We start from the raw sequence: 6,799 nt of genomic DNA on the forward strand, positions 1-6,799 counted from the left end.
TTGGAATAAATTAAGTAATAAAACAATATCCCCTTTTTCCATAAAAGATAAAGATTTCTAAATGGGAAAGTTTTTCTATGTATTTATTATAAAAATGTTTTTATGGATTTAAAAACCCTGCACTTAATAGAAATAGAAAGTTTTAAATGAGTATACTATAATAAGCAAGGTTGCATTATTGTTAAGTTGGATTGGTGCAGGATTGATTTTAATGTATGTATTTTGGCCGCAATACGAAGATAAAAGATTTTGTAAAGTTCTGTCATTACAAATAAAGTTAGATGAAGTTAGGTTGAGAGAACGCGAGGGATAAAGGAAGGACAGAACAAACTGACGTCATCGCTCAAGGAAGAAGCCAGCAAAGGCGAAACGCGTAAGCGGGATACAGCTCATCTGTGCCGAAGTGCCCACTTCGAAGCAACACGAGACTCTCAGGGACGTCGAGGAGTCAGATTGGACATTTGGGACGCTAAAAGACTTGCTATTTGCAGTGTACAAGCCAACATTTGTGAGTGTGATTTTTATTTGTATTAAACTGTTTTTAGAGAAATCTGCACATGAACCTCTTTTAACTCTCAGCATAATCGGTGGAACCAGCGGAGGCTGGAGTCGGCATTTTTTGATCTTTGATCTTTCAAAACTCACGTCTGGTAAGTTGTTTGTGCTACTGGCACGATTGGTCTCTGAATTGTGGTTAGAGTGTTCACACTCAGCACTTAAAAGTTACGTAATTATTGTGTGCACACAGGGTGAAAAATTAACAGCAAGGGCTGCACGTATTGGCTACTTTTTAATGTAATAATTCACAAAACAATCCTTTTCCTCCATTTTTTATTTTTTCTTTACAATTGCTTTGAATTTAAGTTTGGCACGAAACATTGGATGACACAATTATAGTGTGAATTGCGAAGCACAGTGGTTTTAAATAGACACCAAGGGGGTCAGCAAAAAAACGTTTAAACATACTACACTAAATGAAATTTATTTCTGTTATTCTCCCTCCCCAAATTTATTTGGAGGAATACAGCGACTTTACATTTGGAAGAATTTTCTAACAGCTGGACTTTTGGGAGTGATCCAAGCTTCCTCGGAATCTAACTATATTTGGACAGTCTGGCAAATAAAATGTTAATCCACAAATCCATGCATAAGTTATTTTAGTTTGTATTTTGTCATGGGGTCTTCCATTTCTGCTCATTACACATTCATCCTGTGCTGCTCTAACAGCAGGCACAGCATTACCTGTGTGCTTGGAGGCAGCCACTCTGTAATGAAAAGCCAGGTCGCACTACGACATGAGAATCTAGCTGTACACTCCCCCTCCCCTCTCTGCCCATGCGTGTGATGTTTGGAGGAGAGAGGTCACATGGTTTGCAGGGAAGCAATTACTTTCACTTTCCTAAGTCCTGCTCTACAGCTGCACTAGCAGCCCCTCCTCCCACAGACACTATCAAAGCTCCTGCCATTCTGTAAGTTTGTTCTCTGCATTCCTTTGGAGGGGGGAACTTTCTCTCCTTGCTGCCTTCCTAGTTTGTTTTACTGGTTACTAGATGAGGTAAAGGAGCTGTGAGTTCCCTCTGCTATCCACCTCACACAGACCTTGCTCCTTTCCTGCCTGCAATACTTCTTTTTTCATTAACTACTTACTGCCTCCTTTCTCCTGAGCTATTTTAACACTTCCTCCTAAGTTTTCCTGGTTTTCAAGTATGTCCTCCTTATTTTATCCTTTTTTTCTATTCCCTGTCATCAGTCCTGGGACTATCTATATAAATATATATTTATTTTTGAAACGTAAGTCGGGGCAGTGATCACAGGACTATCTTATTTCAGTCCTTCTGAAGTGGTGTCAGTGGGAGCTTATCTTGATTCCTGCCTATTGTTCAATTGACAGGCTCAGCAGACAAGGCTCTATTTACATTACAGCAGCTTGTTGGAGGGAGGGGTAATGACATCACTCCAACTTGCAGTGCAGCAGTAAAGTGTGACTGAAGTTTATCAGAGCACAAGTCACATGACCTGAGGGCAGCTGGGAAATATCAAAATGTCTAGCCCCATAGCAAATTTTAAAATTAGATATAAAAAAATCCATTTCTTGTTTTGAAAAACAGATTTCAATGCAGGATTCTGCTGTAGTAGCACTATTAACTGATACATTTTGTAAAAAACGTGTTTTTCCACGACAGTATCCCTTTAAAGGAAAACTATACCCCCAAAATGAATACTTGAGCAACAGATAGTTTTTATCAAATTGAATGACATATTAAAGAATCTTACTAAACTGGAATATATATTTACATAAATATTGCCCTTTTACATCTCTCGCCTTGAACCACCATTTCGTGACTCTATCTGTGCTGCCTCAGAGATCACCTGACCAGAAATACTTCAACACTAACTGTAATAGGAAGAATTGAGGAAGCAAAAGGCAGAACTCTGTCTGTTAATTGGCTCATGTGACCTTACATGTGGTTTGTATATGTGCACAGTGAATCGTACGATCTCAGGGGGCGGCCCTTATTTTTTAAAATGGCAATTTTCTATTTATGATTACCCAATGGCACATACTACTAAAAAAGTTTATTATTATGATAATGGTTCATTTACATGAAGCAGGGTTTTACACATCAGCTGTTTTACTCAGTATCTTTTAATAGAGACCTACATTGTTTGGGGGGTATAGTTTTCCTTTAAGTAAAATTTTGGAAAATGCTAGACTTCTGATCCTTCAGAACAACCTTTCTAGTAGCTTGAAGACCCTTCAGGATAAACAATATCTTGCTCCTAGCTCGTCCAGAGGGAAAGTCAATTCAGTATTAGTGCTGAATGACTTGTGCTGCTTCACTTATTCACTGTCTTAATATTGCATCATGTATAAAGTATATGCTACAAACACAACATGTTCTGGTCTCCAAATGTTCAATTGTTGTAATGGATCAAATATTATATCTTTAATTCCATATTCAGAATCCCGAATGGTTAATTGTCAACCTTTATTTTTTAGATTATCAAAAACATCCTTATTCTCTGAAAAAGTAAAATATTGAAAGCTGGTACCTTTTACAGTTTATCAGAAGTAGTGTACAGAATAGTCAAACACTACTATATTTGAAAAATACACATCTTTATCTGCAAAATATTTTCTGCTCTGGAATGTAAAAGTGTTAAGTAGCAAGCTGTTTGGATTAATTGTGCAGTATGCCTAGCAATGTAGTATTTGCAGTAATTGTCCAAATTAATCCAAGGCTTATTGAGTCAATTAATTTGATATCCAGTATGATTGATACAAACAAATCTGTTCTCATTGTCTGAGTCTGAAATTATTATTTAGTTTATTATTTAGTAAACAATTTTATTGTTTAAAATTTTGAATTCTATGAAAGACTGTGCACAATTTTCTTTTGCTTTTTTTCATCACAATGGAATGTAGTTTTCTAGATTACCAAACTAATGACTCATTTTGATTCATTAAATTCACTCATTAACATTTTTTTAAGCTTAATTAAAAACCTACGTAGGTCATTATGGATCATTTATAATCAATAAACTTATAAAATTCTCCTTCCCATATTGGCTTTATGCTGGAGCTACTGAATTTTCATATTAGAACGTAACAGCTGTGATACTTCTGTTTGTGACACACAATTATATGTTTTCTTTTTTTTATTTCTGTAGTCTTGGAAAAATGTTATTCAGCCAACGTCACAAAGACTAGAACTGAAATCCTGATCAAGGTTCTACCACATCAAAGTCTATGCCATCACTCTAGAGAATTACTCCATGATAAATGAAAATGACAGTTGTGAAGACATTAGATTGTGATACCATTGTGATGCCATATTGTAAAAATCCCTCCAAAATAGTTCAAATAGATGCAGTAAATATATTTATTGGTGCAGAGATCTTTCAATACAACAATAAGTTGTCAGCTCAGTGTAAAACAGTCAAACAAAAACCATCAATCATAACATGGTGCTTTAGAGGTACATCAGCATTTAAATTATAAAGCTTTTCAACTTTTAAAGTCTATAGAGAAATCCAGATTTTAAATCAAACATCTGTCAACATAGAAATCTTTGAAGGCAACTGACAGTATGAAAGCATAATGCTAAATATGTCTGCTTTCCATAAATCTATGCTTATAAATTTAATGTACAATGCTATTAATCCAGGTAAAAAGACCTACTTTTATTTAAGTTTCCATACATTACCATAATAGCTGTAAGGTGTAAAGTAGTTACTTTGTTTTCCATTCCTATTTTACAGCATTGTCCCTAACTCCCATCAATATTCAAGTTAGTACTTTAAAATGAAACTATAAATTTCAATTTGGAGAAAATAAGGCCTTATCCAGGCCCATGAGTCTTAAATAATACATTACTATTGGCCACATTAAGTTTGAATTTCTAATGAAATTTTCTGCATTTGACAATAGCTGTTCCACTCTGCTCTTTAGTGGAAAACAAATGCATGTGAAATGTAAGTTTGCTTAAAATGTAGGAATTTATTAAAGCTGTCAGTCAACACTGACAAGAGAGTTATATTATTTTCAGAGAATCAGGGCACAGTATGCTGTTTTCTGATTTATTTTTTTGTCCAAGAGCCTAGAAAATTCAAAAAGCTTTGGTCCACATGGTTTATGCAGTATATTTTACAAATGTAAATTTAAAATTTTAACTCTCTACAGTGTCCTGTAATAGCAAAGAATTGCAAAGTCAGAAATGGAAAGTAAAGTGGATCAAACATTTGTTTAGCTACAACAGCTAGAAGTTTCTGAATGTCAAACAGCTATAGGTGTGGGCAGGCAGACTAAACTAGGGAGCTGTTTGTATTTATGGGATACAAATGCACTAGTGGCATAACTGTTGAATGCTATATCTAGAACAGGGGTAGGCAACCCGCGGCTCTGGAGCCTCATGCGGCTCTTTATCCTGCTTGCTGTGGCTCAATCTTGTGGCTTTGCCTGTCACATTGTCTATGCAGCCCTCACACCTGCTGGCGGCTCAAGAAGCCGCCAGTAGGCGTGAGGGTTTTATAGACATCCCAGGCAAGACCGAGCGGCAGCAAGATGATTCATCATGGTCCTTACCAAGGTCGCACACTCAAGACAAGAGAGAAGCCTCCAGAGTCCAGCTGCAGCAGGTGCAAGGGCTATAGACGTGAATGTGATGCATATTTTAATGACATCTATAACCCTCACCTTTAAACAGATGAGAACACTAGCATTTCAGTGTTCAGTTCAATGTTTAATTTATTTCAAAGTAGGCCTACACATTGCACTTTTGTTGTTGTAACAGTTAAAATTAAAAAAGGTTAAAACTTTTAAAAGTTTATAAATGGTGTTATGTTTTGCGGCTCCAGACTATTTCTCTTTAGTGGAAGAGGGGGCAAAATGGCTCTTTTAACATAAAGTTAAAAACTGCCAATGGTGGAACGGTGGTTTCAAGTATATGCCTATGTGCATCACCCCATGGGTAAATTCTAAATGTGCCGAAGTTTAGTGCTACCCGCTGTTTGTGTCCCCCGTGTGCCAAACCTGCCTATCTATGTAGGGACAGGGTAGGAGCTTGGCTTCCCACCGTCCACCAATGCCGCCCAACACGTTTTGCCGACTGAATCGGCTTCTTCGGGGGCATTAGTGTCGAGCGCACATCAAGTCAAGGTTTAAATAGAATTTTTTTTTTTACCGGTACATTCTGATCTCGTGAGATTTCGCGTACCGCAACTTCTGGGTTTGTTCAGTGACGCAACAAGTATTGGAAAGGCTGGAAGAATGCACAACTCAGTTCTTCCACTGAAGCTTCATAGTGTCGTATTGCGCATGTCTTTCCCGTATAATGCCTAATATCTAGGCATATTGTAAAGTGGGCAATAGCAAAGTAGTAGCTTATGGTAACAAGGTTTTAATTTATTGTACCGACAAATAAGGTCTGTTGATCATAAGACAATAAAAATTAAATTCAACTTTGCGCAGATGCAACCAGTGGATTCGCAAAACAAAATGGGGATTCTGCCCCAAAAAAATTAAGAATAAAAAACAATGGTCTTAATGAAGGCTTCACATTCAGCTAATTAATGTCCATCATTAGACAGCCCAGAGGCATCCTGCCTATATACTGATCACAACATTCTAGGACATCATAATTACTATATGTATGATTTCCTCTTTATATATTATCATTTCCAAAGCAAATCGATGAGGTGGACTATGACCTCAATAACCTGCATCTGGGGTATATATTAATGCCATGTCAATTTATATTTGACAGTGTGTTTTAGGTCCTGCTAATGTTGTCTCTTATGATCAACAGAATAAAAAATTAAGAATAAAAAACAGTATGCGCTTCCTATATTAAATAAACTCCCACCAACAAAGTACTTTTCCTCACAACAGTTCGACTTTTGAAAAAAACAGTTCCGTAAAGATCTTTAAATACAGGCAGATGGAAGACAGGTACGTGATGATTAATTCTCCTGTTTGGCACACAGTATCCCCTTCGTGCTCCACCTCAAATAAAAAATAGAAAAAGACAGAGGCCAATGTGCGCTTCCATATACTAAAACACCGGATCCCTGCTAGATTTATACTTACAGGATCGCCGGTGTTAAGCTCGCATGTAGTTAAGATGGCTTTGAAGTAGATAACGGTCCCGTCTCTCAAACGTTTACAGCGAAGCTTGTCTTTAGTCTTGTCAGAGTCCTCGTGTTCCACTCACCCACATGCTCCTGTTATCGCCTCCTCACACTGTAGGCTGCAGCCGAACGTATAGAGACTGGCACTGCTGGCTTGATCTTATCAGCG

The sequence above is a fragment of the Xenopus laevis genome, chromosome 6S (genome assembly GCF_017654675.1).
Source record: "Xenopus laevis strain J_2021 chromosome 6S, Xenopus_laevis_v10.1, whole genome shotgun sequence".
NCBI lineage: Eukaryota > Metazoa > Chordata > Amphibia > Anura > Pipidae > Xenopus > Xenopus laevis.